The sequence below is a fragment of the Onychostoma macrolepis genome, chromosome 17 (assembly GCF_012432095.1).
Source record: "Onychostoma macrolepis isolate SWU-2019 chromosome 17, ASM1243209v1, whole genome shotgun sequence".
Classification (NCBI taxonomy): Eukaryota; Metazoa; Chordata; class Actinopteri; order Cypriniformes; family Cyprinidae; genus Onychostoma; species Onychostoma macrolepis.
Window position 1 is genome coordinate 23,681,678 of NC_081171.1, and position 23,426 is coordinate 23,705,103.

General features: G+C 37.0%; 1 protein-coding gene across 3 annotated transcripts in view; it reads left to right on the plus strand.

Moving 5' to 3' along the window:
* Positions 1 to 566: 566 nt before the first annotated feature.
* Positions 567 to 23,426, plus strand: part of otx2b (orthodenticle homeobox 2b) — a 71,648-nt gene continuing 48,788 nt past the window's right edge. For 2 of the 3 annotated variants that reach the window (XM_058750330.1, XM_058750332.1), the window contains exons 1-2: positions 567 to 1,089; positions 3,779 to 3,952. The gene's annotated coding sequence lies outside the window, so the exon portion shown is untranslated. Of the gene's footprint in view, positions 1,090 to 3,778; positions 3,958 to 23,426 lie in introns of all 3 variants that reach the window. The other variant, XM_058750331.1, reaches the window with a different exon arrangement.

Below are 23,426 nucleotides of genomic sequence, written 5' to 3' on the forward strand. Positions count from 1 at the left end.
TAATAAATTAGGTAAAACATAGTACAAAATATAATTAAATAATAAAGTGAACATATGGGTGAATTTCAAATAATTTCACTACTTTGGTTTGAGGAGCAGATGTTGCTATTTTTGCATTTTCTTCCAGCCATGTGTTCTGGGAATATTGTTTTAATTGGTAATCAGTAAACTTTTTATATAAATCTTTTAAGTCTATTTTTCAATTTTGAATAAAAACATGATTTCAAAAATGACTGACATCACATTCAGAGATTTCATATGAATATTGTTATTCATTTTCCAGTCTATAGTGTTGAGTGAAAATGTATTATTAATGAGTTACATGAAGGAGAATATACAGAATATATGTTCTTCTCAGAACAGACTTGATAAGTCTTTGAAAAAAAAAAAAAACAGACTCTTCTCAAGGACTCATCGTGTATTCTTAGCCATGAAGGTTTAGGGTAATGTCTTCCCAAAGGAGGAAAATTATTCCCGCGACTTAAAAGACAAAATGGGAGAAAACTGCTAAGCTTAACCGCCCAGCAGTGTTTAAGATGTGTGCGGTCGTCACGGCCAGGAAAGGCCGAGAGAGATAGAAACGCTTCAGAGCTGAACTGAGCCTCTGTTTTCACCACAGTGTGCCGTTTCTACAACGGCAAACAGGCAAAGTTAAACAGCACTATTAATTAGGCTAATATGAATATGATCACTGCCAGGGAAATTCAATTCTCTCAGCCCTAATCACAACTGGATAGCTTGTAAAAATTATTTTGTTAGGCCCTGGTGCAAACAGCGCGGCCTTTTCCAAACATTTGAGAACTATTTGTTTTGCATGGCGATTAGCGTTTGCCGGTAGCGAGCGAGCGCGCGCGGGAAGCGGCGGAGCAGCGATAGGCTCCCGCGGGAACGGCTGACTCAGGGCGAGTGTGAGTGAACGCGGGCCGCTGCTGCTGTTGTTTATGGAGGTCTGTGTGTTTGAGCAGGTGGCGAGGATTAGCGGTGCTGTCAACACTGAACGCTGGATAAAGCCTCTGCTCACCCTTTCCTCAGTCTGCTCATTAGAGCTCATCATTTTACCATTTCACTCTCACACACGTATCTGAAGAGGTAAGGTTTGTTCGGGGGAAGGAGGACGTTCACAGACGTATCCTCATGTGGGACGGTGATCTTTCTCCAGTTGTGGATAGATCAGTGTCTAAAAGTTGTTAAGTCCAAGCCTAATTTTTTTTTAACGTTTTGGAACAATGTAGTTAAATTAACAAACTTTGCTGGACAGTTCTCCATTGTTAGCATTAAATGTTAAACTTTTTTTGATATTAGCATTTTAATCCCCTGAGACCCAAGCAACATGTTTTTTGGCATTTGGGTTTCTTCTTACATTTGTTACCTTTACAGTTTTATAGTGTTTAATAACAGTGGCAAGGAATTAAGACAAATGTCACCTATGTAATGTTTTCAAAGGAGACAAGTATTATCTGTGAATGTCAGTTTGGGACAAGTTGTTACAAATGGTTTAAATGTTAGTTGTACAATTGTTTTTGTTTGTTTGTCATTTTTATTTATTTAATTTTTTAATATCCAAAAACAATGGTTGGATATTGTTGAATGTAACCTTCTATATTTTCACAGAAATTGACGTTCAAGAATAAAACTACCCTGAGGAATATTCACTGGGAAAAATATAGCTTTTTCCTATCATACACACTCTAGTGTACATATAAGTTAGTTGTGCTTAAATTTAATAGACATTTTATGTAAATTACTGTTTGTCTGAGATCTTTGGAACAGAAATATCAATGACAAATTGCATTAAACACACATGAACCAATCTTTCTTATGAAATATATTAGCATTTGCTCCATGATTTAGATTAAGAACTGCGTATAAACATGAGAAATAATAGTTATACATACCATTAACATATTAGTGTTTTTATAAATAATAAATCATTATAATGATTAATTATAATATAATAATAAATTATAATATATAATAATAAATCATTATAATCATAATAATGATGAAATTAAATTTTTTTCAAGGGTAAAGTATCATAGGGATATCTTTATTTCACTAGATTTTTATTTTTCACCTATAGTGTCAGGTAAAAATATGCACTGTAGCCTACTAATGTTGCCTGCAAAGGACATTGTGTCACAGTCTTGCAAATGTTGTAAAATCATACTCTAAGGGTTATTTACCAGACACTAAATAATTATAAAATACAAATTCTAGTTGCAAAATAATATATACCACTCTATTAAAAAAAAAAAAAAGAACTGTCATAAAAATCTTTATTAGTTTATTAAACCTTTAGACAAAAAGAAAGTCTTAAAGTTTTGCATATGTGTTTTATGTTTTGTATTGTATTTTATAGATCAGGCCATAATATGATGTAGTGATAATATGGAGTTCATACTAGTGGAAGAAAAAGACACATCAGTTTTATTCAAACAGAGGCCCAAACGGTGCAAAAATTGCAGCCTTTATGAAATTTTGATAGCTTGTAATGTGATCTTAACAATATAGTTTACTACTTTCATAAAATGTAAATAAATATCCGTTGTCACTCTATATCTCCTTATAATAAGTCTTAATAGGTTATATTTAAATGCTCTATCAAAGCTCTGTATAGTTTTTATTGTGGGGGCAAAACTGATAATGCAATGCAACACGATGGTGATTGACATTCTAAACATTCTTCAAAAGCCTATTGGTATCATTCAATACTCACATTTCAACATGATTAAAAATATATATTTATGGATAATCATGTGAACCTAAGTTACAGTCCGGTAAGCAGACTTACATTTGCTTTAGAAAAATCATTAAAGATTTCACAGAAAAAAAAGACAAGAAAGAAAGAAAGAAAGTACCAGCAACTGAACTAAAAACTAACATTTTTAGAATGATACTAAAATAGCTTTTACTTGCTTTAAAGTGTAAACTATCAATCAGACGACAGAAGACGTAGTCAATTTTGATCATATTGACAATTTAAAGAGCTTTTTGGGTTAAGAGCTTTGTATTAACCAGATATACACCTCACATCCTCATGTTGTTGTTTCTCAGAGTTAACTTTTCACTTCAGGTTTCTGAGCCCCCATTTGAAATATAATAGATCAAACCCATCTTGGTGTTCCTTGGTCATGTTCTTACAACTTTACTGTAGCTTGTGGTTACACGAGCCGACCCACACACTTAATTAGTTATTAAATAGTAAATCCAGCATTGTTCGCAGTGTTATTAGAGCTCCCACAAGCGTTGGTTTGGTCCACGCTGCCTCCAGTGCCCTCCAGTGTTATGGCAGCCCACAAATCCCAGCTTGAGCGCATCACTCTCTCAAATCGCCCTCTCTCTGCCTCCTGGAGCAGTGACAATACAGCATTACAGCACTCAATCCATGTCAACAGCAGCTTTGCTTAATGCCAGCTCAAAGCTTTTAAGCTAAATCTTCACCTAATGATGCTGAACGATTAGCCCTTTGCTCTTATGCCTGTCGATAGACTCGTATCAATTAGTGTTTGTTTGTTTGTTGGTGTATTGAGGTGAAGCTCTTACACATTACAGTAGTGTTCAAGGTGCACTGTACAGTACATTTACAACTTGTCTTTTAAAATGAAATATTGTTGCTTGGGAAATTGAAGAGAGATTAAGGTGCTAAATTCTTGCCATAAGGAAACAGTTTTTAATATGAAATTTTTTAGCTCAGATCGGATTGCAGTATCAATTCTGTTGCATTTTTTCTGCAGTCTTTGTCTTTTTGAGTTCATGAGTATTTTTTGTGTGTGTGCAGATGTAATACAGTGGCAGCCCTGTCTCCTGTTGTGAAGCAGATGTTGCCCTCTGCTTTTACCCACCTCTGCACCCTTTATCCCATGCCAAGTCCCAAGAAGCAATGGTGCCATGCTAAGTGAGGGACACAATGGATATGTAAAAAAATCCAGCAGAATACAAGTATGAATCTTGGGTAAGGTTGGTGTGTAATTTGGATTTATTCTTGATGTTATTTTATTTGACATGTTTTACGTTTTTGTCTTCATGCATTCAAAACTCACTCTGTTTAAAACTTGAAGACATTGTAATGCTGATTTCTATTTTATTTTATGATATTGTTAGAGTTCAACAATATCTTATGCACAGTTGTTTACATTTCAGAGGCTCAACAAGCCATATTTTTTTTTTTTCATATGCATATTGTTTTTTATTCATAAGTATTTTTTTTTTTGCAAAATCATCTAATGCACATTAATGCAGTTAACCAGTGTCCATATATATTTTAAGAATTTTCATATATTAAAAATATGTATTTATATTATATACTATGTATAATACACAATAACAAATATAGATTTATATATTAAATAATATACATTTTTTTTCCATCATTTAATAATGATGTCTGATTATTGCCTGAAGTGACTTTAAAATGATCAATCCACGTCCAATGCCAAAAACAAACCCACTTCATTTCTCATTTCCCGTATAATGTGTTTCTTTGATCTTAAAATAAAACAATACGTGGAATATTTTAAGGTTCTTGGCGCTGTGCGGGAAACCACTGAGCCAAGCCCTGCCTGAAAAACTGAAACCCAAACGCTGCTCTGAAACGCATACAACTGGAGCTGTTCGTTCGACTCTCAGAGCCTGCAGTAAACTTGATGGAAAGGCAGAGGGCAGTAGTGCACTAAAGCAGCCCCCCAACAAGCCCTCTCTCCCACACTCCCTCTTTCACAATGGAAGTGCGCCCGGGGGGGAAGTGTTGCTTTTTTAGGTCTATAAGCCCGTATCCCTTAATCCCTCGCCATGATTGACAATCATGATTTAGGGTATATGGTGTCCCATTCTAATCCAGCAGCACTGCTTTCATTTGCATACTTGCCGTGCGTGGCCTCATTTTCAGGGGAGGCATACTGCCTGCTGCCTTTGTAAGAGATGCAGAGAGAGAGGAGAGGAAAAGAGAGGGAGAGAGAGAGAACAAAAAGGGAAATAGGAGATAGAAAGAGAGCTGAGAGGAGAGAGAATTTAGAAAAGAGAGTTGGCTGGCATTGAGGAGAGAGAGCGAAAGAGCAAGGGAGAGAATGATGAAAATTAGATTAGAGAGAGAGAGATTAGAAATTGGGAATGTTTGTGTATGTCTGCCAGGAGTGAGGATAACTGTGTGTGAGAGAGACTGTGTGTGTGTGTGTGTACCAAAGTCAGTCCTTGCCATCTAGCCACTTCAGTATCTCTCAATTGCCCTCCAGCTCTAAAGATGCGTCCCAAGGCACATCGCACAGACGAGAGAGAGACAAGGAGAAAGGCTAAATTAGCATTAACTTAATTAATGAGGCATTTGTGATAACAACGTAGAATGTCATATGACACCTGCAAATAAAACTGAGTGAAAAATTATCATTTAAAACAAAATTGTAACCTTTGGAAATCAGTTGTAGGATACTTTATAGCTAGAAAGGAGGAAGCATGCAAAATCATTTTTAAAAAGCTGTAAATCTGAACACAACAACGAATACACAATATATTAAAAAAAATGAAATCATAAATGGCAGAACTAATAGTATCTGACTTTGATTGTCTGTGTATATGTTTTCAACTGCCTTCCCTAATGCATTGCAAAAATGTCATATGCCATGTCTTGTTTTCATACATTGAAGACTTTTGTAATTTTGTATGATATCATTATGTGCGAAGGGAAGGTCAAACATTTACAGTCCAAACATTCAAACAGAAGGTCAAACATTTACAGTCCAAACATTCAAACAAAAGGTCAATCATTCAAACGGAACGTTTTGTTGTGACAGATTTATCAATTTAGGTTCACTGCAGTTTGAATAATAAAATGTAGATTTGGATTTTAAAACATCAAGTAATCAGTTATTCAAAGATATCAGTTAAATGTTTTGTGGCTAAGAAAAGATCAGAAAAATATTAAAAAAAAAAAAAAAAAATTAATTTAATATAGTCTACAAAAATAATATATTACAATAATTTTATTATACATATATAATTGCATTTTTATTTTTGATTATTTATGTATCATGATAATTGGTCAAACAACAATGGAATTAAAACCAACATTATACAGTAATTGTTAAGTAATAATAGTCAATACAAATAATAATAATATTACATAATAATAAAACTATTGTTATAATTAATATTTATTTTTATTTATTTATTTATTGAGGATGATCTCTGGCCAAACAACAATGGAATTAAAACCAAATATAATGTAATAAGTATTAAATAATAGTCGCCATGATATGATATGCATAATAGATATGAATAATTACATTATTAAATAATACACAGTGATGTAATTATGATAATTAATATTGCATATTTATTTATTTATTACTTATTATTTATCTTTGGTGAAACAACAATGGAATTAAAACCAAATATAGTAATTATTAAATAATAGTAATGCACCTTATTATTATAATTAATATTGCTTTCTTATTTATATATTTATTTATATATAAATCTTTGGTTAAAAAAACAATAGAATAAAAAAATAAAATAAATAAAGGGACAACAACATACTAAATCAGTGTGTGCCTTTATGAAGGAAAACACAGGATACGAGACACTTTTTCACTGTATGTGTGTGTGTGTGTGTGTGACAGAGAGAGAGCAGGTGAGTGTCTTGCAGATGCTGTAGGAAGTATGTTGAATCTAATCTGATTATTATCTGTCTAAGCTTCGACTTCCCGTAACTTATCCAGTGTTTACTAGACTAAGCGGTTTCAATTCTACATAGACTATCCACATATACACACACATTAACACTTGCTCAATTTGTTATTTACTAAAACTGAGTCTGTGTGCGTTTGCATTGTGTGTTGTGTGTGCGCATTATACAGAATATCTCGGATACTGAAGGAGACATGGGGGGGGGGGAAACCCTTCACTTATTCCCCCATTTTGAGAAATTAAACTCTTGTACTTGATCCAGCTAACAGGATTTTCTTAAATTACTTTATAAAAGACCATCTTTTAACTTCCCTCTCTCACATGCAATCCATTCATTAGTAGGTCTGCCTGAAGGGCCTCCCCACATCAATTGCTTGGGTTAAAGTTACAAACTTAGGCAGCTCTGTGATGCTCAGCGCTCATGGTGGTTTGCGGAGGCGGGGGCCGGAATTATTAATTTCTCAAGTATTAGAAAAAATAACGAGATTGAATTAAGAGTATTGGCCCTCTGTTATCCTGGGCGGCTAGCCTCGGGGTCCGACTGTGGTGGAGGACATTATGCAAATGCTTCTTCTCTATATCTTCTCTCTCCCTCTCTTCTGTGTCTCTCATTTTTTCATTCTGCTCTCTGAACGAAAGCCATAGGAGTAGCACGGGACAGTGTATCATTCTGCACGTCCTTGCGTGTCTTTTTTCTTCACTTGTCCCTGAACTTCGTATACTTTACGAGAACAGAATCCTCTGTTTCTTCCCATCTCTCCTTCTCTCTCTGTTTCTCTAATCTCAGAGCAGGATGAGATTGTGATGGGTCCCATAAAAGAGACAGCTGTCAAAACACGGCCTGTTCCTGTCATCCCAGCCCTCCCTCTGTCTCTCTCTTTCTTTCTCTCTTTCTCTCTTTCTCTCTTTCTCTCTCTCTCTCTCTCTCTCTGAGGTGCTGATGCTACTGCAATCTCTGGATGTGAAATGAGAGAGAGGATAATCTGCATCTATGTCTGTGTCTGTCTCTGTTTCCTTTTCGCTCTTTTTTTTTTTTTTTTTTCTTCAGTTTCACTCTGACAGCTGGAAAAAAGCTCGAACACATTGTGTTTCTCCTCACTGCTCGCATAACATACTGTATTAACGAAAATTTCTGTTTTCCAAATCAACACTGGAATGACCGGTTTTCAGAGTTTGCCATTCAACAGAGTAGGTTTAACAGTGCTACACCCTTAAAATAAAACCAAAAGTTTGACAGCTTGATGCCGTAGTCGGAACTTTGTAAGTTTCTGTCATATACAGGAGAACCTTTTTAGTTCTTTGTGATGAATGTTTTTAATTTCCTGCAGTGTCATAGAAGAACCCATTCATATAATGCCTAGTTAAAGCAGTGTCATTCTTGTCAAAGAACTTACTGAAATTAATATGTTTTTGATTTCATTAAAATTAATAATTTCAAAGATGAGACGAAAAATGTGCACTATGATGATAATTAAACAAGTTTAATTAAAACGGTGTTGATGATGATGTGACACATAAACAATGTACTTTTTTTTTTTTTTTTTAGATCTAGAAAATTATTTCAAACAATCCAATAGTCAATAATGAGCAGCATTGAGCTGAATGTATACTGGTAAATGACAAATGCACAACTGAACTTGAACTAAGTTATGTGTTGTAACTCAGAATATGTAAGTAGTCATATTGTATGTTATGATGTTATTTCAGGAGCTCAGGTTTTCACAGCTAAGACAGTTTTCATATAGTTTTTGTTAAACTGTGATGCATCTACAATATAATATAATAAATTAATATATTTAATTTAATATATCAAATGTTGGAATATTTAGTTACATTTTGCACTTCCTTGAAGAAATATTCACTAAAAAGGATATTTTCATTAAAATCTATAGAAATTAACACTGAGGAGAACTTTTTTAGGTTTGTGTGATATCAGGAGAGGCTTGTCATAACAGTTCTTGTGATGCCAGGCCCACCCGGAGGAACCTTTTGGGGAAACTAAATTAGCTCCTACTTCAGAGTAGGGTCTAAAACAGGAACTACCAGTGACGTAAGTGGCTGATTGGCCAAACACAAATGAAACACCGGCATTTTAAAAAAAAAACACTGCATTTTTCAAAATATATTTTCCACGAACATGGAAAACAGCGATATCGGCATTTAGCTACCTGTTGTCTGCAGCGTTATGTTCTTTTCTCAGCCTTGATGATATGTAACACTGCAAATTGTCATTGGAAATTTTGTCAGATTTTCGTCCTCTTTCAATCACATAAATTGTGCGTTTATATTCCATCTCCGTTATCACGAAATCCATGACACACAACAAACACAGCTCTGAAAACAACGCCCTCTTTTCACCAATTGTTGATATTTGTAAATGCCGCGAATTAAGACGCCACTGTCGGCCACTTTGTTCCTGCTGTAAAACAGCCCAAGGGGAAAATTGGTTCTCTAGGAACCACCCTGCTGGCTAGTTCCTAGAACTGAGTTTCTTGAACTACGTGGTGCAAAAATCCCCCAATGCAAAAATAACTTTTTAATAACAATACAGTCAATTTAAGAACCCTATACAGTATATTAAAATGTTTTGAAACTGGCTTTAACCAGTGCTCAGGGTGTTGCTATGCAGGTGGTTGCTTGGGTGTTTTTGGGTGGATAAGTGATTGCTTGCTTGCTTGAAATTACTTTTCATAAAGCAAACTGTGAAAAGTAAGAGATTAACTGTTTACTTACTGTTTATAAGCTGTTCTATATATTTTGCCAGTAGGCTACAGCATGTAAAAATTTTAATGAAAACATTCTAAAAAAAAAAAAAATTAAAATTCTGGCAAATTTCAAATCAGCACGCCCTTTATGACGTCACAACTCATGCATCATTCTGAGTTTCCTACTTGTAAATATGACTTTATCATTAATGTACTCATAACTCATAGTTATGATGTTTCTGACTCCACTTGTAGGGCACATAATACTTAGGGCTATTGTGCTTAACTAAAAAGTATGAGAAATGGTAGTAGTGAAGCTTCTTGGATTTAATACTGTACAGCCAAGGATAGATAACAAGAGGAGGTCCAAGATGGTTTTGACATCCGGTTCAGAATAGCCGTCCTGGTGGAGTTCAGGACCAGCTGGCAGTGCTCAGGTCTCTTCCTCCAGCTTCAGATGAGAGGCGAATAAGTACGGGCAGATCTGATGTCAGTAAATATTAGCTTTACACCTGCCGCTACATTTGTATGTATATGTTTCCTTGATTCCTTGACAAGCTGATTGCATATTCAGAAGCAGATGTTTCTGGAGTTGTAGCACAGGAGAGCGAGAGAGCGGTAGAGAGGAGGGGAGGGGGGCTCCTGTCAGAGGAGAAGGTAATTGGCCCCCAGGCGATGGCGGGTACAAAGAGAGAGTGCAAGAGAGGCAATAGCTCTCGTCCTCCGCTCCCCCTCGCCGTCTCTCATCTCTGGTTCTCTGCAGATCTGATAAAGATAAACGTGTGGCAAACGTGTCATTTGATGAAGGAGGCTCTGGGCAAACACGGGCGACATGATGAGCCTGTGATCTGCCTGCATGAGTGTCAGCAGGAGACGGGCCAGAGATCTCAATCCAGAGCCTCGCTCTCACTCTCCAATTCTCTGACTGTCTCTTCTGCAGTACAATTGATAGTGCTGTTGTACATTAAAATCAGGCACATACATTTATTTGGATGTTTTTTCCAAGTTCCCTGAGCCAGATCCAAATATGCCACATATTATTAAAAAAAGAGTATTAATGCAGAATAATGTATAAATATAGTTTTCATTCACTGTTAATTGCTGGTTCGTTATCTGGGCAGCCGAATCCCTGACAATATTCAACAAACAGCTGAAAACTCATCTCTTCCATGAGCCCTAAACTGCATCCTGCTGAGAAAAAAAAAAAAAGTGTGTATATATATATATATATATATATATATATATATATATATATATAATAAATAAATAATTTCTTCTTCCTATATCCTCTCTATTCTAGCTTATTTATCTCATATTCTAGAAGATACTTGAAGCGTTGTATTGCTAGCACATTTTATGTTATTGTCTCCTTAAGGTGATTCACTTATTGTATTCCTCACTTGGTAAGTTACTATAAATGTAATGCATATAAGTGAAAATGTTCAGTAAAGATATAAAGAATGTAAAGAGTATAAATAAGATATTTTTCTATTCAACCTGTCATCTTTACATTTTGTTTGACCTATGCAATTCATGGTAATTTTTATGCATTTCAGTGCTTAATTTTAAAGTGAGCATGAAATGGAAATTTAACCTATCTATTTTTATTATCAATTACATGATATGAAAGATGTTTCTTTTTTTTTTTTTTTTAATCAAAATGTCATAACTTAATCTGGTGACATGACTTCTATCATTTTGTCTGTGAACTCTCTTACAGTAGACTGCAAGCTGGCATTAAGATCTGCCTCCATCCATAGAGGAATTGAACCATCTTTAACATATTTTCTCTATTTTGACTCAGATGTACCTTACAACACAGATGAAAAGATCTGTCACTTCTTCTGTTACATTGCAACTTTAAGGAAATATTTGTTCCATTTTCAATTTTGGTACAGTGTTGTATCATCACCTGATGTAATATGCACAGTCTGGGACCTGAAGCAAAACCAGCTGAGAACAACTGGTCCTAAGCATACTAAAGCATTTGTGTAGAACAGGAAACAGGAAGCACCAATGGAGGAAGCAGCAATCATGAGCACATTTTTGGACTACCTCTACAAAATAAATTGTGTGCTCATATATTTGAGAGAAAGAGAGCGATGAGCTTTGTCAATGAAGTGTGTGTGTGGAGCGCACTCACGTCACCCAGCTTTGAAAGCCAAGCCCCCTGGGCGAGGGCTGTGAAGAGCTCGAATGAGACATGCACAATCAGTTCCACTCTTTAAACCTCTCTCAGAAGCATATCTACTGCCACAGCGCTGTCTTCACAGGCCTCTCCATCAGTTAGTGGGCTGTGATCTGGCACACTGCTCTGGCATATTCCTCCTGGTCTCAGTGAGGTGCAGATGGAGACTCTTTTGCCTTATTATCTCTCATTATTTTTTTTTTATTGCATCATTACTCAATTCACACATTTTCATCTTGATTTCTACTGACAACCTCTATTTTTTATTGTTTCCTCTTGGAGGATATAACTTTGATTTTCATCTGTGTTTCAGGGATTGGTCACTTTATCTGCTTTCTAATCTCATTCTCCTTTAAATCTAAAAAAGTTCTTTATTTATGCTGCAAAAGTCTGGATGTTGGAGAATTTGGAAACTTGTTAAAGTTTCTATTACATGTTAGCTTACATGTGCTGGTGTGTGAAAGTACATACAGAACTTTGTTAAAAAAAAAAAAAAGTTTCTACAGATTGGATGGCAAATTCGTACAAGCTGATTATAGACCTTAGTGGGGTGGGACTTTCAGACAAAAAAATTATAATATAGTTTGGAAAGTTGGAAAGTTTTGGAAAATTTTATACAGTACATACTATTCTAAAGAGAAAAAGTGTGCATCGGATACAAGTTGGCATTTGTATTGCAATTAATTGTTTCTAACATATTTTCATTGGTAAAACTGCATAAAATTGTGGTGAATTGCATAGCATCATTTTTTTTACATTGCATTGAATTGCATTGTGTTGAATAAAATCAAAATCAGATTGCACTGCATTGTAATTGGGGTGAATTGTATCACATAGGTAGCCGCTTCATACAGTGGGGGGAAATTATTTGATCCCCCGCTGATTTTGTACGTTTGCCCACTGACAAAGAAATGATCAGTCTATAATTTTAATGGTAGGTTTATTTGAACAGTGAGAGAGAATAACAACAAAAAATCCAGAAAAACGCATTTCAAAAAAGTTATAAATTGATTTGCTTCTTAATGAGTCAAATAAGTATTTGATCCCCTATCAATCAGCAAGATTTCTGGCTCCCAGGTGTCTTTTATACAGGTAAGGAGCTGAGATTAGGAGCACTCTCTTAAAGGGAGTGCTCCTAATCTCAGTTTGTTACCTGTATAAAAGACACCTGTCCACAGAAGCAATCAATCAGATTCCAAACTCTCCACCATGGCCAACACCAAAGAGCTGTCCAAGGATGTCAGGGACAAGATTGTAGACCTACACAAGGCTCACCTCGTGGAGTTTCAATGATCATGAGAACGGTGCGGAATCAGCCCAGAACTACACTGGAGGATCTTGTCAATGAACCATAGTCACCAAGAAAACAATTGGTAACACACTACGCCATGAATGACTGAAATCCTGCAGCGCCCGCAAGGTCCCTCTGCTCAAGAAAGCACATGTACAGCCCGTCTGAAGTTCGCCAATGATTCGGAGGAGAACTGGGTGAAAGTGTTGTGGTCAGATGAGACCAAAATCGAGCAGAGCATCAACTCAACTCGCCGTGTTTGGAGGAGGAGGGATGCTGCCTATGACCCCAAGAACACCATCCCCACCGTCAAACATGGAGGTGGAAACATTATGCTTTGGGGGTGTTTTTCTGCTAAGGGGACAACTGCACCGCATCAAAGGGACGATGGACGGGGCCATGTACCGTCAGGGCCAGGGCATTGAAGCCAACCAGGGCATTGAAAATGGGTCGTGGATGGGTATTCCAGCATGACAATGACCCAAAACACATGGCCAAGGCAACAAAGGAGTGGCTCAAGAAGAAGCACATTAAGGTCCTGGAGTGGCCTAGACCTTAATCCCATAGAAAATCTGTGGAGGGAGCTGAAGGTTCGAGTTGCCAAATGTCAGCCTCGAAATCTTAATGACTTGGAGAGGAACTGCAAAGAGGAGTGGGACAAAATCCCTCCTGAGATGTGTGCAAACCTGGTGGCCAACTACAAGAAACTTCTGACCTCTGTGATTGCCAACAAGGGTTTTGCCACCAAGTACTATGTCATGTTTTGCGAAGAGGTCAAATGCTTATTTGACTCAAATCAATTTATAATTTTTTTAAATGTGTTTTTCTGGATTTGTTATTCTGTCTCTCACTGTTAAAATAAACCAACCATTAAAATTATAGACTGATCATTTCTTTGTCAGTGGGCAAACGTACAAAATCAGCAGGGGATCAAATTATAATTTTTTCTCCCACTGTATGTATCTTTAATGCATCGTAGCATTGGCATCAAGATGTGTATCACATCGGCCTCAGTAATAGAGATGATCATCTCTAGTAAAGACTGTATGTCTGTCCCTTACAGCCTCATTTTCATCCCCGTAAATTTCACTATGGTATTTTCCCTTACTAAAGTCTATTATCAATCTTTACACACTTGGATTAGACTGTTGTTCTGATGTTTCCACTGTTGAATAACTGTTTTATGTCTAGAATGTATAGACTGAGAATAAAAACATAGCCAGGTATATGTACAGATGATTCAGATGCCTTGAGTCCCAGTGAAGTTTGGCAGGTTGCAGTGGACTGTTGCATCCAGTCTAGCGCTAAGAACCAGTTTCTAATGTATCACAGAAAATGTACGAAAATAAATGGTGCTAGCGACGGCCTGTGTATTATAAAGTGATTTGTTCATTAAAACAAATTGTGGCATTTTACGTCCTTGCAACATTGCCAAGCGACATGTCACATGACCAGTGGTGCCATTACTCAGAAACACACGCAGGTCCATCGGGATGCTGACATGTGTTTAGGGGTGGTTGTGGGAGGAGGGAAGGGTGGTGCATTTGGAGGGTGCCTCTCCGGGGGTCACCATGTTTGACTCTTCCCACAATCCCCTTAGAACAAAGGCGTCATTGACAGGAGGAATGTGCCAGGCCACCAGCTAACATGCTAACACCCTCCTCGAGCTCCCTCCCCCTTAACACACGGGGTCTAACCAAGTGATTAGTTGGGGATTAAAATATTTGCTGTGCAAATACCTGCCATGGCTGTCCGAATCAACGCCACAGCGTAGTTCAAAGACACTCGTTGAACTCGAGCAAGACCTCTAAACTCATGTCTCAGACCCACCCCAGACAACTTCTCAACTGACCTCTAGACGTCTGCCAAGACGTCTACTAATGACCGGACCATAGTCATTTTTGCAATATCCAAAAATTCACCCCAAAATAAACTTTCTGAGATCTTTTACTTACCGTCATGTTGTTCCAAACCTGTATTTGTTTCTTTCTTCAGTGGAACACAAAAAGGAATGTTGGTAACCATACAGTTTTGGTGACCATTTGTTTCCATTTTATGGACAAAAATCACTAAGACATTTCTCTAAATATCTTCTTTTATGTTCCACAGAAGAAGGTAAGTCACTTGCAGTCTTTAGCCAACGCTCATTTAGGTTGGCGAAAAGAATTAGCTGTCATTTAAGTCATCTCAGGACGTACGTTTACATGTACGTTTGCGCTACAGCGGGTTTTGGGGTGTATTTAACCTTCACTCTCAATTGCTCTGACCAAGAATATATGACAATTTTGTAATTGAAAATCTCAAGGATTGAATACACAACACTGTTTTTCACAGCATGTGCAAAGGCTTTTTGTAGTCAGATTAACTTGTATACAAGCTGGATTGAAGGTGCAAATTTCATAGGCAAAAAAGGCCCACTGTCCATTGCCCGGGTTTTGCGTTGTTGTCAGCACCTTTGGCACTAGTCAGCCATCAGCTTTTCTGCCAAATCAGCAATGGAGCCATTGGTGAGAGACCACAATGATTGGCTGTTCAGCTTAGCAAAATGAAAAGAAAAACAAGAGACAAAATGATGAAACCAAGAAGGCACACAAAGAGAAGGCTCTTATCATTTCTTTGTTACATGAGAACTGTTGGCTTTTGGCGTTGCTAGTTTTTTATTTATTTTTTATCGGCTTGGTGTGTCACATACTTTAACTGCCATAGGTTATTATATAAATAACTATTGAAAAATAGCTGAAATAACTACTGAAGCATATCAAAGTGCAGTAAACTGTAGAAGATACAAATCAGTGTGTTTATGATTCCGATAATATAAAAAATAAGCTGATAAATACCATTTTGCAACATCAAGCAGCATAACAGACTCTTTTGTATAACTAAAATTGCTGGAAGCGGCTCTAGGAGCCTTGCACATTCAAGTTAAAAGTGACTGCACCTGCTCTTAGGTTAAAACCTAGATGACTAGATTTAGAAATGTGACCACAGCTTTCACAAAAAATCAGAAGTTAGTCCTTTTAATCCGATTGAAATAAAATGCACATTGTGCATATTGCTTATTGTGACTGAATCTAATGCACTTTTACAGTGCATGTAAGTGCACTTAAAGTGTCAGTATCACTTCAAGGAGCTTTTATATGGGGTAACTTTTAACGCAGGATATTTTGTTTCAAACTATATTGTAATCAACATTTTTGTTTTTGTTATTACAACCAGCTGTTATTTAACAAAGAACTTCATAAAAACTAATTTCTTGCGTATGCTAACTGCCAAATGCTTTATGACTCCATGGGTTGAAACAATGCTGACTGTAAACACACACACAAACACACACAAACCCCAAACCATCAGTCCGACCACAACCTGTGCCTACAACAATGTGCCCTGTACTTTTTTTTTCGCAGTCATGTGCAGTTCTTTTATTAAGGAGCCCTAACCCCTAAGACTCCAACCTTTAGTATTATATTTAACCTCCAGCAGTCATTTGGCACCAGTTTCTCTTGATTTTCGGCTGCCTCCCTCCACACACCTTTTCATCACGCTGCATTTACTTATGTACGGCTGGTTGTTGAAGCAAAGATTTAATTACTTTCTGTTAAATTAATTTGAAAAGGAAAATAAACAAGCTGGTGGTAGGTCTGGGGAACAAAAGGAAGGGAGATGCTGGGAGCGAGAGCAGAGAGTGAGCGTTGCTGAATGAGGCAAGGCACGCGGGGAAAGAAAAAAGCAGCCGGTCTCCGACAGGTTTCAATTAAACAGACCCCAAGCAGCTCAGACCAGTGCTACCTGCAGCCCTTCAGAACCTTATTGATGCAGTCCATATAAACATCAATCACTGTCAGGCATCTAGGCCGTCTTACGTTCATTCACCCCACACCACCATGACTACATGTGCATTTATTAAGACGTTAAGTCCACGTTTTAATCTTTCAGTCTGCAGTGTTTTAAAGGGCTAGTTCTGTCATTATTTACTCACCCTCATTTATGTTTGAACCAGTATGACTTTCATTCTTCCGTGAAGCACAAAATAAGATTGTTTTTATGCTATACTGGTCACTCTTTTCCATGAAATTACAATTAATGCTTTCAAACTTCAAAAAACACCATATACATATCCTAGCTAACAAGTTGTGCACTATATTCCATGTCCTCTAACTTTGTGTAATAAACAGGCCCTTATTGTCTAATTTTATTGACAAACCTGACATTCACTCTCCTTGGTGCATTTACAGATTTTTATGTTTAATACATGGACAAATCTCACTGTTAGACATTTCAAAGAGTTTTTACAGTAACTTATTGGCAACACTGTTGCCAGTATGTTACTGTAATTAAAATTTACAGTAGCAAACTGTATTTGATTTACAGTTGCAAACTGTACAGTTTTACTGTAAATTACTGTAAAAAAAATTCTTTCATTCATTCATTTTAATATAGATTTCATTAGATTTTATTCTTTTTATATAGAATTCATTTTATTTTTATTCTACATAGGTACTACTGACATTAAATTAAAACTATCAAAAAATATCAAATTCTTTATTTAAAAAATTGTCTGTATAACGCTTAAAAATGCAGTCTTCCAATGCTGGAACAGTGCATCTTCACCATTTCTCCTGTCTTAGGACGTTTTGCAGTGCATTATGTTGTATCCTCTGGATTTATCCTCACAAAAATACACAGCCATCTGCAAAACCCAGGTGCTGCTCCAAAATGTGGCCACCACCTTTGCTCCCCATCCACTTTGTTAGTGACAGAAATGTCTTCTCTGAAAAACAAGAAGTAGAAATGGCACACTTTTAAAAGGAAAACCCCATATAGAATACAAATCAATCAAAACCATAGTTTTACCATGAATTATCAGTCTCAGGGTGGCTGGCCTGCTCATGTCTTTTTTTGATGCTTCATTGCAGTTGCCTTTAAAACACAAATACAAAAAATGCAGTAAATCCTAAATTCTATAAAAAACTATAACAAACTAATTCTAAAACTAGAAAGGCAGCTAGCCATAAAACTTGTTTAACCTTTCTAACATACGATTTTATTTTCTCAATAGGCTACTGGCCAACATTATTATTAACACCTGAACTAAATTTCACATTAGTTAACTTAATGTTAATATAATATATGCGTTGCTCGTTAAAAATAATTTTAATTCAGTAACTTAATTCAATAAGCTGACAAGTTTGTAACGACAGCGCAGTTTACTATATATGTTTGTTACCGCCATGTTGACGGGTAAATGTTACTAAGTTAACTGGTGTGCAAAAATATGACACAAACACACAGACGAACATACACATATATATATATATATATATATATATATATGAGAACAGATAATTTTTACTTTGAAGTCAGCTTTTCAAAGTAGGATTTTTTTTTGTTTGTTTTAATGTTGTGTAATTGTATTTTGTATGGACTATTTCATTCGTATTGGTACCCATGAGTGCTTAAATACAGTATACCATTTAGTTAGATTAGATTTTTAATGACAAAATAGTGTTATTGAGTCGCAATAAACATAGAAGTTTCTTTTGCAAGGAGTTCATTCCTGCAGATGTAAGATGAAATTGTTTCAACCCTTGTTACATATGGTTCAATTAAGGAAATCCACGGATAAGATGGTCTGAATTTCCTGTTTATATATTTTGTATAATGTTCTGTTCATACTGCATTTGCACTATGGTTAGTGTAATATATTGTGTTTATTTTTCTCTTTTGATCCTGCATTGCCCATTTTGGAGTCACATTTACAAATCTGTCCTCACAATGAATTGAGATTATTTGCAAAATCTTTTCTCAAAGTTTTCCATCAGGTCTTGGTTAATTTGTATTTGGCATTAGCTTGGCTGTGAGGTTAGTGAGGTGAGTCAGCACTATGTACATGGCCTGTTTTAATGCCTTATTCTGGACTCACTCCAGGGCTTTTAAGAATAACCACTCCCCTCCACATCTTACATTCATCACTGCTGTGGCCGCACATGTGTCGTACTTCATATTTAGAGCATTTTCAGAACCGTTGGAGGGAGGTGGCGCCTATGTCAACTCGATTATTCTCCAGTGACTTTGCTGCTGCCATACATACTGTGCATAAAAGGAAATGTATTTATTCCTCGCATGCTACTTTTTCTTGCTGAAAGCCTAGAGGCGTGGGGGTGGGATAGAAAATGTCTTATGATGATAAAGAACACTGCAATTGTGCAATAAGTTTCAACTGGTTAGTTTCAAGTTGATCAGTTTTCGAATATTGATTTAGTGGCATTATGCCAGAAACTTAAATCTACAACTTCATTTGTTATATACACTCATAAATGTATCTCAGTATATTAATTGAAAAATATCTCATATTTATATATCTTATATTTCAATTTTATATTTTAAGATGTATCTTAAATGATGCTTTGATTTCAAATTAAACAGTAATTTCAATTTCTACATTAAAAGAATGTGTACATCAGAAACAGATACAACTTGAAATGTTTATTTTTCTGGCATATATTCCTGCCAGAGGAAATCTTTAAAAAGTATTTCCAGAGCAAAACGACAGACGTGTTTTCACTACATATGAAACAAACATCTCAGAAAGTGTTTAGCTGTCACATGACTCGAACAGCTTCCGGGTGGTCACAGTTATGTCTCTCAGCTATGTCTGCCCACCCACAGAACGTAGGTGTTGGTAAATGAGTGGAAAATTTGGATGGGGAAAAGAGTGTGTGTGATTCTGTGTAGCCCTCAGCAGTCTAAACCCATTATACTACCTCCATAAGATCTGTGTGATGTCAATGTAGTGGAGGTGGTTTGCCAACAAATCATCCTTTTCACAAGCATCATGTTGGTTTGATCATTTCAACTCACTCCAGTGTAAAGAGTCACGTGTACTGAGGCACAAGCACACAAGATGATGCCCATGAGTGCATACATATACCATTTAACACTTCCAGAGCTGGCCAACAGGTATCTACTCACTGGGCCAGTACAGCCATACTTTCTCTATCTCTTAAACTGAGTGTCAGTCCGGGGTAGCGAAGCATAGCATGTAATCTATAAGTGGGGTGTGTTTTAAAAGGACCCCATGAGCTCTCTTAATCACTTTATCAAATTGTAAGATCAATAAAGCTTAGTGTCTCTAGACTGTGTTTTATTATAGATGGGCAAAATAGAGGCAGGGTACTCAGGAAACACAATTCTTGGCACTTGTGCATTTTTTGCACTAAAATTAAGTAGGATTAAATGGGTTAGGAGGTTTGCTGCTTTATGGAAGTTCAGCGTGGATCCCTCAGGCTTTGGGTCATGTGACGATTACTGAATGAGCCCTGTGACCAGCTGCAGGGAATTTTATACCACATGCACGTATGCATTTACTTATTTTAAATGATTAAATATGTAGCATTAATGATGCTTTAAATGAAAGCACTATTATTTAACTTATTTTGTCAAAAATTGCTAAAGATATTGAAGGTATTACAATAATATGCGCTATTAATATTTATCAGTTAGCAAATCACCAGTCTTTATATGAACTAGAAGAACTTTTTAACCTTTATTTTCAACATAAGTCTTGTACAATTTTCTTAGATATATGTTTTAAACAAAACAAACAATAAATAGTAAGTGATAGCATTTCTAATCAAAGTGCTACATTCAGTACTTTATATTCACTCTAACCCCCACTTAGAGTGTAATAGTGTTTAGTTTAGTCGTTATTGTCTGTGTTTGATTGCACACCAATTTTAACATCGCAAGAATGCTTTTTCAACTAAAATTTGATAACACACCACTGAAATCCCTTGTTTCAACTGAAGTGTGCTCAATTATTCCCACTTTAATTAACAGTCAAGTTCCGGAACACTAGAAATCAATTCAGTTTCTGTTGATTTGTGTTCCTTTGTAAAATATTTTCTGTTTCAGTGTTTTCTATGATCTGTAAGCCCTGTTAAGAAATTGAAAATGTTCTGGTGTGTGTTAAAGAGACAAAAAGAGAGCGATAGAGGACAAGAGATATACAAACTGCGAGAATGTGATGCCTGTAACTGTGGGTGGCAAGAGGAGCAGGCTACCTAATCTGCTGTGCCTCACTACACCCTAAACAAGGATTAGACACCATGGCCAGGCCTCATGACTGCCCTGCTGCCGTAGCACACACACAGACCGCATTTGTGTTTGCGTCAACTTCTAATCCATATTAAATAAGTTTACACAGCCTTAACAAGGCTTTTGGTGAATGGCATGACAGCCCTCACTTCTCCTAGTAGCGGTTATACATTGATGCTGAGTTAATTCCCACACATGTAAAATTATTTGGGTGTCTAGAAAGTTCATTCACTCATTCATTCACTCGCTCATTCACTGTAATATTGATTTTTTTTTATGAGAGATAGATAGGCTAGAAACTATAGTTTTTAGGTGGTTTGAGTTCATTTTTAATAATTCTTGATAGAGGGTTGAAAGTCTGGATCTTCTCACTAGACAGTTTTCAATGACACAAACCAAAAGGTTTTTTTTTTTTTTTTCTGCTTTACCAAGGGGAAAAAATGTTGCATGTGCCCATCAAAAGAGCATCGAGGTCGAAGATTTGTGTTTTCTGTGAAAAATTACTTGTCTTGAGTCATCAGCTCAAGTCCAAGTAATAAGTAATTGCAACAAAATCAAAGTGAAGTCTCAAGCATTCTAATATTTACCAAGTCAAGTCATCAAAATTGTGATTTGAGTCTCACTCGGGTCCACATATGAGATAGATGCATATACAGATAGATTCCCTCAAGGGGAAAATTAGTTAACTAATGCATTGCTTTTCCCATCCTAGTTAGTAAAGTGTAATGGAAGAATTAATTGCTTTTCCTGCAAGTATCCGAACCAAGTGGAGAGGTGCAGTCCTGATAGAAAATAAGTTCCAGAGCAAGTGTGTCTCCTGGAAGAGTGAAATCCTCCCCATGAGAGCTATTTGTCAGGGTGTCTGCCTACTCTCTTTGCCATCGCTGTTCGGTGTAAATATTCATGAGGATTTGAGCAGTATAAATAGCAGAGGTGTCCACACTGCCACAACGCTCTCTATCTATGCAGAGAAAAAAGACGGCTTAATGGGCTTATTATGAGGCACATTACATCACCAATGCCCAATTAAAAATCTCCATAAGAGGAGAGGAGGCAGCTTATGCTGGTAAACTTTGAACATTGTGCTTTAAAAGTTGCAAGTAAAGGCATCTTGTGACTGTGAAGTTGGGAGTGTGCTCAAATGAGTGAGCCCCTTGAGACTATAAATAAGTACAACCAAGGTCACTTTTTGACTCCAGAAGGAATAGTTTGTCATTTTATGCTGTCCATGTGTTGTAGGTACAAACGTCTCAGCATCATTCAATGATGGGTGTTGCTCCGTTGCTTAGGTAGTCAAAATGTGAATGTCGGCAGGGATTGATGGGTAGTTGATGATGCAGGCATGAAACGAAACAAAGTCAATAATTCAAGGTGTCTTTTAATATAAGATTTACATCTTGTTCTATAAACACCTACTGAAATATAAGCCTTAACATTGTTTAGTAGTTCAATGATGTTACAATCAACATTCAAAGCTGTAAAGTTCTGGATGTGTGGAGAAGCAGGTCAGATTTACGAGATAAAGAAGGCGGGGCCATGCAGTGTATGTAAAGTTAGGTTAATAGGTTTTGTAGGGGAGCTCGACGATCACCTAGAATGTACGACACACTTCTGAGAACATGTCATGGATGCCTGCAACTTGTGTTATAAACAAATACAGCTGCAATGGCAGGTGGGCAGGTGTGCAAGAGATGGGAGCGAAGATGTAGAACAGCAATCTCATGATGAGTCCAACTCTGATAGCGAATGGAAGATTGGGCTCAGTCAGGACCTAGAAGACGACAGGAAATACGATGAAGGGGGCAAGAGAAAAGGGACATAGAGAAATTCTAGAGGACAAAAGTCAGCAGGCAGTAGCAGCAGGCAGCCCCTAAGGAATGGAAGCACCCTGTTCTCCCAGGCCTCCCCTCACTGGGTGCTGGTCCAGATGCAGATGTGGAAAAGGGAGAGACAATCGGGCCGGGCAGCACGATGGGCATGAAGGGAGGGAAAATGGGGAGAGAGAAAGAGAGGGGGAACAAGTACCATCCCCGCCGCTTTTTATCGCAGCCATTGATCGTGGCATGTGTGCATTGATCCAAGTCGACCATCTGCTAGAGTTAGATAAGCATGTGAGGGTCTGGGCATTGTACTGTCACTCAGAGAGAGAAAGAGAGAGGGAGAAAGTGAGAGATGGGGGAAAGAGAGGGAGAGAGACGGCGAGAGATTAAGCGGAGAAATAGTGAGACAGTGCGAAAGACAGCGAGAGAAAATGTTAGAGACGGAGGAATAAAGAGATAGGGTAGAGTCAGCGAGAGAGAAGAGAAGTGATGATGATGGGGAGGGAGGGATGGATGGATGGGGGTTTGCTTCTGCTGCAGGGAATTACGGAGGCAGGATTAGCCTCTTCACTCCCAGGAAACTGAATTTTAAACGGCTGTCTCCTGGCTCTTTCCCTTTCTCTGTCTCTTTCGCTCTATCCCATGCTAAC